This window comes from Bos taurus, chromosome 14, assembly GCF_002263795.3.
Source record: "Bos taurus isolate L1 Dominette 01449 registration number 42190680 breed Hereford chromosome 14, ARS-UCD2.0, whole genome shotgun sequence".
Taxonomy (NCBI): domain Eukaryota; kingdom Metazoa; phylum Chordata; class Mammalia; order Artiodactyla; family Bovidae; genus Bos; species Bos taurus.
The window spans coordinates 1,533,219-1,542,528 of record NC_037341.1 but is presented as its reverse complement, the minus strand read 5'-3'; the positions used below and the strand labels follow the sequence as shown (position 1 = coordinate 1,542,528).

General features: G+C 43.4%; 1 protein-coding gene across 1 annotated transcript in view; it reads left to right on the top strand.

Annotated features, from left to right (window-relative positions):
- Positions 1-487: 487 nt before the first annotated feature.
- The window catches only part of GML (glycosylphosphatidylinositol anchored molecule like), a 28,208-nt gene continuing 19,385 nt past the window's right edge, over positions 488-9,310 (top strand). The window contains 1 exon segment of the mRNA NM_001077025.2: positions 488-578. The gene's annotated coding sequence lies outside the window, so the exon portion shown is untranslated.

The window sequence follows — 9,310 nt, the reverse complement described above, 5'->3', positions numbered from 1 at the left end:
CCTGTGATGTGATATATTTTCACTAAGCACCTTTTCCGCTCCTTTCCCTGCACTTTTAACTTGTGATCACCTCACAATCCTTTAGACTTTACTGTTATCCAATATGCACTGGGGCCTCTCTTCTGAGTAATTAGTTTAGGACTAGGTACCAAGAATTTGGGGATTTGCTGGTTAACTCTCAAGTAATAGATTCTCCCTCAGTTTCACTCTAACAGAGAAGGAACGCTAGTACTGTCAGTCATGGAGACTTGTGAAGCTGGGGTATGTCACGGCATGAACCTGCCCCGCCACCCCTGCTCCTGCCCAGACCTCCTGGAACCATCTCCCCGCTCCGTGTCCTCTAACACTTTCAGGCATCGACCTTCGCGAGGCGCTCTGACGAAGAGTGCCTCTGGGGGCGCCCCGAGTGCGGAGAAACCTTCTGGAAGCCGCGCAAAGCCCGTTGGGAGACGCCGCTCAGCTTCCGGGTGGAGGGTGGGTGCCGAGCCTGGGAGGCCTGTCCTCACACACCCGCGGCGGTCGCACTACCTATAGCCTGTGGAACCCCTTGGAGGTCGTGTCCGGGAAGGTGCCAGAAGGTTTGGACAAGACGAGGGTGGGGTCGAGAGGCAGTGGAAAGGAAATTCCACGGTCTGGCTGGGACACGGGGGCGGGGAAGTTCCACGGTTCTTGGCAGGACGCGCGTGTCAGGGAAGATTCCAGAAGGTCTTCGCTGAGCACGGGGACTGAGGGTTCCAGAAGGTCTGCCGGCACATGGGATGCCCCCGGGGAACGTTGGGGACGCCTGGGAAGGACATGGAGCACGGAGACGTTTCTAGCAGCACACGACAGTTGTAGCCCAGAACAAGACGACGGGTGGAGAGTGAAGTCAGGGGCTTGTGGAGGAGATAGGTGTCCGGAGCTCTGGGCAAGACACGGGGAGTGTTGACGCTTCTGGCAGGTTGGGCAAGGAACGGGAGGTGGGGGCTGTGCAGAGGCCCGGAGTCGGCCTGAGAGCAGTGTTGGCAGATTCTGGGATTTGGCCCTGGGCCCTAGAACAAGGATGCGGGATCCTGCTGGCGCCACTCACACCACAGAACCCCAAAGCACCCGGCGCCCATGGGGTGCCCCAGTCCATCTAGCAGCCTCGGCCCTGGGTACAGGAACCTCCACCTGGCACATAGCACTCCCTCCCCTTTGCGTTCTCGGCTGATTTTGCTTTAGGTCCTTCGTTTCGGGTTGAATTGGCCGTCACTTTCTTGGGTTTGGAGATGGAATACGGGACCCCGGGTCTGCAGCATTTCTGATGGATGCTTGTCTCCCTACTTTTCCTGCCGGGTCTTGAGGCTGTTTAGGTCTGGTTTTGTTTTGTAATATTTTTATTATCGTGGTGCCCAAAATAGGTTGTGTTTTCTACGGGGAATGAAGGGGGTGGGAAGTAGGGAGGGCATTATTATTTTGGAACTGTGTTCTTAATTTGCAGACAGGGGAGGTGACTCCTATCTTGCTTAATATCCCTGTAGTTAGGAATGGTACTCTGATTGAGGTTCACGGTCCCTTATGGACATGAAATCACCATCCTCCTCCATCTCTTACGGTCTCTTTTCCTGTTATCTTTTTTGCCTTCAAGTTCACACTGACTAATGCGAATGAGCCGTTTCCACATCTCGGTTCTATTACACCGTCTGCTTCGGGCTCTAGTTTCACGTGCTCTATTTCTAACTGGGATGTGCAGCTAACATGTCTTGTAGTGGGACCTGCCGGTAAGTAGACAGGGGAAGTCTTCTTGTGTTGAAGCATATTCATTTTACCTTCATTTTTGAAGTATCATTTCCCTTCATTAGAGTAGAGGTCCTGGTGCACAGTGTCTTCACTCTACAGCATTTGGAAGCGATTGTCCCTGAGGATTGTGGCAAGACCAGACATGGCTGCTGCCCGGAGGTACTGCCTGGGTATCCTCTGGCTCACGTTCACATTGTCCCTGACTAAGAATCATTTTCCACTGTTCAGCTGTGGTCCGTCTAAGATTGATCTTCCTTGTGTGAGATTTCCTATTGACCTGCCACACTGAACTTTCTGGGCTGTGGGCTGATGGCCCAAGTCATCTTGGGAAATTGTCGTGTCTGGCATTATTTCTTCAGAGACTGGCGCTCTCTCTTTCCTCTCATTCCAGGACTCTGGTTAGGTGGATACTAGGTGTGGGACTCTGACCTATGAGTCCCGCTTTGGCTGTTCTGTTCATTCCTTTGTTTGCGTTTCTCTGGGTATCAATTTGGATATTTTGTGTAAACCTTTCTTCACATTTCCTATTGCTCTGTTTTGTAGCATCTGCTTATCTGTTTGTCCCGTTCAGTGAGTTTTCATTTCAGATATTTTGTGTTTCTGTCTTAGGATGTTCGTTTCTTTCTCTTTCTGGAGGTTGTAATGCCTTCTAGGTTCCTTTGCCTGGTCTAATCAAGTTGATGTCAGCCCTATTAACAGAAAGAAAACCAATTTAATTTTGTATGTATGGAGGCCCCACAGCTATAGGACCTAAGAAGCAATCACAGGAAACTGTTTATGTGACCTTCTAGATAAAGGATTAATTATTTGAGAAGAATTTATAAGAAAGAGGGATTTTTCCCTGTGGTACCACATTAATGAAGAAGTAACAAAGTTTGTTTATGCCCCCATTCAGCCTCAGTATCTCCCTGTCTTCCACCATAAGGATGCTCTCCAATCCTCCTCACACAGGTGGAATACCTTCCCCTGGGAGTTTTGCCTCTTCCTTTCAGGGGAACAAAGTAGGATCAGAGCGTGTCCTCTTGTACTGGGTGTTTGTTAAGTCATATTGAAGCAAAGTAATCATTATGCAGAGTTGGTGTATTTTGTGGAGGCGTGCCTCGTGCCCTCTTAGTGTCCTCTTCAGCTTAACCTGGAATGTTCACACGTTAAAGCTGAGGTGGCAGGTGTCCCCATTTTTCATTGAATTACACGCTTAGTCTTGAACAGAGGTCAGGTAAGTAATTGTGTCTCATTCTAGGGGGCAGTGATGCAGCTGACGTTCTTAAGTTAGCCCTACATTGTGGGAGAAGCTGGGTATTTAATGAGGCATTGCCATGGAAAAAGAAGGAAGTAACGGTGAATGATGGGAGCCAGTGGTAAACCAGTTTCTGAGTGTTGAGTGCGGCCAGTATAGCAGAGCTCTCATGTCAGATTTGAAGTGTTTACCTAGAGGGCAGGTGGTGGCAAATTGACAGACTTTCCTGGTTTGCGGTTTGAAGGTCTGGAGTGATGGTCCTGAGTGGCCCACATGGCAACAGGCACCATGACTGTCTATACATGAGCTGTTGTGGTAATTGCTGAGAAGTTTAGACAGAGTTGTCCACCTGTATTGCATGGCTTTCAAAAAAGGACAGCTTTAGTTCTTAATGACCGCAAGTCAAGAGGGTGGGAAGAAAACAGGAAATTTTAGTTTGGAAGGATGTAGCCAAATTATGAGGGAACAGGACTAGAATTCAGGGTTTAGTCCAGTTTACAGTTCAGAAACATAACCTCAAAGGTAGACAGCAGAAGTAGAACCTGATATTCATTCAGCGGTATTACCAAAACATAATTTTTTCTCTCCTCGGATACCCCCATTTCTGTTGGAGACAACCATAGTGAGACTGCGTTTGCCAGTTAGTCTAGTTGCAGTCAACTTGGCTTGATCATTCCAATGAGTGCAACAAGAATCGAGGTTGACCATGTAAAATTTAAAACACTGCTGGAACTTTTCATGAGGAGTGACTGATTGGACTTCTGAAGCCCGCTCGAGGCTGAGGAGCCAGTTCAGTTATTTGCCATCAGATGTTGTCTGCAATACCTAAGGTTTGGGTGAATTTGTCCTTTCTCGAGGGTCCCATACCACCCTGAAGTTCCTGTGCTTGTCAGGAAGTGACCTTCCTTAGTGACCTGGGAGGACTGCCAGAAGCCTGTAAGCAAGCTGGGTGTGTGCTCAGTCGCTCTGACACGTGCGACTCTTTGCAGTCCTGTGGACTGTGGCCCCCCAGGCTCCTCTGTTCATGGAATTTCCCAGGCAAGAATTCTGAAGTGGGTTTTCATTTCCTTCTCCGGGGGAAGCTTCCTGACTCAGGGATCAAACACACATCTCCTGCATTGGCAGGTGGATTCTTTTCCGCTGAGCCACCGAGGAAGCCTCATGATCATCTCTAGGTCCATCCATCTCTACTGCTGAAGATGGCATTATTTAGTTCTTTTTATGGCTGAGTAATATTGCATCATCTTTTTCACCTCTTCCTTTGTCAGTGGACATTTAGGCTGCTTCCATGTCTTAGCTATTGTAAATAGTACAGCAGTAATCATTGGGGTACCTGTGTCTCTTTGACTTACGAGTTTTCCCAAATCTATGCCCAGAAGAGGGATTGCAGGATGATATGCAGCTGTGATAGTCACTGTTTAAGGAACCTCCATTCTGTTCTCCCGAGTGCTTCACCAATTTACATTCCCATCAACAGTGTAGGAGGCTTCCGTTTTCTCCACAGCCTCCCCAGCATGTATTATTTGTAGATTTTTATATGATGGTCCTTCTGACGAGTGTGACGTGATATTTCTTCACTAGAGTTTTGGTTTCCATTTCTATAATAATTAGTGATACTGAACATCTTTCATGTGCCTTTTGGCCACCTTTATTTATTTTTTTTAAATGAATACCTATGTGGGTCTTCGGCCCACTTTTCATCTTTTAATATCTATATTGTGATGTTGATTCTGTTTGTACATTTTGGAGATTGACCCCTCGTCTGTCTCATTGTTTGCGAATGTTTTCTCCCATTCTCTAGATTGTCTTTTCATTTTCTTTATGGCTTCACTTGCCGCGCAAAAGCTTTTAATGTGACCTGGTTTAATTTTGTTTTATTTCCATTACTCTAGTAGACAGATCCGCAAGGGATCGCTGTGATAGATGTCAAAAGTGTCCTGCCTATGTTTTCTTCTGGAAGTTTTATAACGTCCGGTCTTATGTTTAGGTCGTGAATACATTTTGAATTTATGTTTGTATGTGGTATGAGAAATGTTCTAACTCCATTCTTTTACGTGTAACTGTCCCGTTTGCCCAGCACTGCTTAGTCAAGAGACTGTCTTTTCTCCATTTTATATTCTTGCCCCTTTCACTGTACATTAACTTACCGTAGATGCATGGCTTTATTTGGGGATTTTTATCCTTTCCCACTGATCTGTATTTCTCTCTTTCTGCCAGTACCTTACTCTCTCTGAGGACTGTATGAAGTATGGCTACAGTCTGGGAGTGTGGGAAGTCTGGGAGTGTGATTCCTCCAGCTCCACTATTCTTTCTGAAGATTGATTTGGCTGTTCCAGAACTTGTATATTTCCATGCAGATTTCAAACATTTTTTGTTCTAGTTCTCTGAGAAATACCATTAGTAATTTTATAGGAATTGTATTGAATACGTAGGTGGTTCTGAGTATGAGAGATAATTTGACAATATTGATTCCTCTGAAGCAAGAACATGGTCATATCGTTCCCTCTGTTTGTGTCATCTTTGATTTCTTCCATCAGGATCTTACAGTTTTCAAAGTAGAGGTCTTTTTTCTCCTTAGGTATGTCTATTCCTAGGGTTTTCACTCTTGTTTTCTCACTGTTATGTGATTATTTATTTCTGACTGTGCGGAGTCTTCTTTCCTGTGCAGACTTTTCTCTAGTTGCATCATGGGGGGCTGCTCTCACGTTGTGGTGCATGGCTTCTCATCACACTGGCATCTCTTCTTACAGAGCTTGGGCCCCTGGGCTGGATGAGTTCAGGAGTTGCCGCTCCTGGACTCTTGATCGCAGGCTCAGTAATTGTGGCACACACAGGCTTCGCTGTTCTGCGGCATGCGGGATCTTCCTGGACCTGGGATTGAAGTGGTGTCTCCTGCACAGGCAGGTGGACCATTTACTCTGTAAGCCACCAGGGAAGCCCTGGGGTGTCATTGTCTTTTTTTTTTTTTAACTTTTTTTTTTTATTAAAGGATAATAGCTTTACAGAATTTTGCTCTTTTCTGTCAAACCTTAATATGAATCAGCTGTCGGTTTACATATATCCCCTCCCTTTTGACACTCCCTCCCATCTCCCTCCCCATGCCACCCCTCTAGGTTGGTACAGAGCCCCTGTTTGAGTTTCCCGAGCCATACAGCAAATTCCCGTTGCCTGTCGATTTTACATATGGTAACATAAGTTTCCATGTTGATCTGTCCATACATCTCACCCTCTTCTCTCCCAATGTCTATAAGTCTATCCTCTATGTTTGTTTCTCCGTTGCTGCCCTGTAAAAAGTTCTTCAGTACCACTTTTCTAGATTCCATGTATATGTGTTAGGATACTTATCTTTCTCTTTCTGACTCACTTCACTCTGCCTAATAGATTCTGAGTTCATCCACCTCATCAGAGCTGACTCAAGTGTGTTCCTTTGAATGGCTGGATAATATTCCATTGTGTATATTTACCACAACTTCTTTATCCATTCATCTGTCGATGGACATCTAGGTTGCTTCCATGTTCTAGCTATTGTAAATAGTGCTGCAGTGAACAATGGGGTACATGTGTCTGTTTCAATTTTGGTTTCCTCAGGGTTCACGCCTGAGGAAGGAGTGGGATGGCTGGGTCATATGGTGGCTTCATTCCTAGTTTTTTAAACAATCTCCATACCGTCTTTCATAGTGGCTGTATCCATTTAAATGCCACCAACAGTGCAAGAGCGTTCCCTTTTCTCCACACCCTCTCCAGCATTTACTGTTTGTAGACTTTTTGACGATGGCCATTCTGAGTGGTGTGAGGTGATACCTCAGTATAGTTTTGCTTTGCCTTTCTCTTATAATGAGCGATGTTGAGCATCTTTTCATGTGTTTGTTAGCCATCTGTATGTCTTCTTTGGAGAAATGTCTGTTTAGTTCCTTTTCCCACTTTTTGATTGGGTTGTTTGTTTTTCTGGTATTGAGTTGTATGGGCTGCTTGTATGTTTTGGAAATTAATTCTTTTTCAGTTGTTTCATTTGCTGTTATTTTCTTTCCATTCTGAGGGTTGTCTTTTCACCTTGCTTATAGTTTCCTTTGCTGTGCAAAAGGTTTTATGAGGTCCCACTTGTTTACTTTTGTTTTTATTTCCGTTACTCTAGGAGGTGGGTCATAGAGGATCTTGCTTTGATTTATGTCATCGAGTGTTGTGCCTATGTTTTCCTCTAAGAGTTTTATAGTTCCTGGCCTTACATTTAGGGCTTTAATCCCTTCTGAGTGTATCTTTGTGTGTGGTGTTAGGAAGTGTGATAATCTCATTCTTTTGCATGTAGCTGTCCAGTCTTCCCAGCACCATTTATCGAAGAGGCTGTTTTGTCACCATTCTATATTCTTGCCTCCTTTGTCAAAAACTAAGGTACCCATAGGTGCATGGGTTTATTTCTGGGCTTCCTATCTTATTCCATTGGTCTGTATTTCTGTTTTTGTGCCAGTACCATACTGTCTCGATGACTGTGGCTTTGTAGTTTAATCTGAAGTCAGGAAGGTTGAATCCTCCAGCTCCATTCTTCTTTCTCAAGGCTGCTTTTGCAACTCGGGGTCTTTTGTGTTTCCGTATGAATTTGTTGTTCTAGTTCTGTGAAAAAGTGCCATTGGTGATTTGGTAGGGATTGCAGTGACTGTGTAGTTTGTGTTAGTAGTACAGTCATTTTCACAATATTGATTCTTCCTCCCCAGGAACATGAAATATCTCTCCATCTGTTGATGTCATCTTTGATTACTTTCATCAGTGTGTTACAATTTTCGGTATAGAGTTTTTTGTCTCCTTAGGTAAGTTTATTCCCAGATACTTAATTCTTTTTGTTGCAATGGTGAATGGGATTGATTCCTTAATTTCTCTTTCTGATTTTTCATTGTTAGTGTATAGAAGTGGAGTGATTTCTGTGTATTGGTTTTGTATCCTGCAACTTTGCTAAACTCACTGATTAGCGGTAGTAGTTTTCTGATACTATCTTTAGGGCTTTCTATGTACAGTATTATGTCATCTGCAGACAGTGAGAGCTTTACTTCTCTTCATATCTGTTTCCTTTCCTTTTTTTTCCCTTCTCTGACTGCTGTAGCTAGGACTTCCAAAACTATGTCGCATAATAGTGGTGAAAGTGGGCACCCTTTTCTTGTTCCTGATCTTAGGGGAAATGCTCTCATTTTTCACCATTGAGAATAATGTTTGCTGTAGGCTAGTCATATATGGCCTTTACTATGTTGAGGTAGGTTCCTTCTGGGCCCATTTTTTGAAGAGTTTTCATCATAAATGGGTGCTGAATTTTGTCAAAGACGTTTTCTGCGTCTATTGAGATGATCATATGATTTTTGTATTTCAGTGTGTTAATATGGTGTATCACATTGATTTGCATATATTGAAGGATCTTTGCATCCCTGGAATAAACCCAACTTGATCACAGTTTATGAGGTTTTTGATGTGTTGCTGAATTCTGTTTGCTAAAATTTTGTTGAGGATTTTTGCATCTATGTTCATCAGTGATATTGTCCTGTAGTTTTCTTATTTTGTCTTGTCTTTATCTGGTTTTGGTATCAGAGTGATGGTGGCCTCGTAGAATGAATTTGGAAGTGTTCCTTCCTCTGCAATTTTTGGAAAGTGTTTTAGAAGGATAGGCATTAGCTCTTCTCTAAATGTTTGGTACATTCTGCTGTGAAGCCATCTGGCCCTGGGCCTTTGTTTTTTGGGAGATTTTTGATCACAGCTTTAGTTTTAGTGCTTGTTACTGGGTTGTTCATAATTTCTATTTCTTCTTAGTTCAGTCTTGGAAGATTGAAGTTTTCTAAGAATCTGTCCGTTTCTTCCAGGTTATCCATTTTATTGCCATATAGTTGTTCATAATAGTCTCTTATAATCCTTTGTATTTCTGCATTGTCTGTTATAACCTCTGTTTTTTTTTCATTTCTAATCTTATTGATTTGATTCTTCTCTTTTTCTTTCTTCTTGAATCTGGCTAAAGGTTTCTGAATTCTGTTTATCTTCTCAAAGAACCATCTTTTAGTTTTGTTAATCTTTACTCTTGTTTCTTTCATTTCGTTTTCATTTATTTCTGCTCAGATCTTTATGATTTCTTTCCTTCGACTAATTCCTGGGGGCAGGGGTTGTTCTTCTTTTTCCAGTTGTCTTAGGTGTAAATTTAGTTTGTCTATTCGAAGGTTTTCTTGTTTCTTGAGGTAGAATTGTATTGCTATAAACTTCCCTATTAGAACTGCTTTTGCTGCATCCCACAGGTTTTGAGTTGTGTCTTCAATTGTCATTTGTTTCCAGAAATTTTTTGATTTCCCT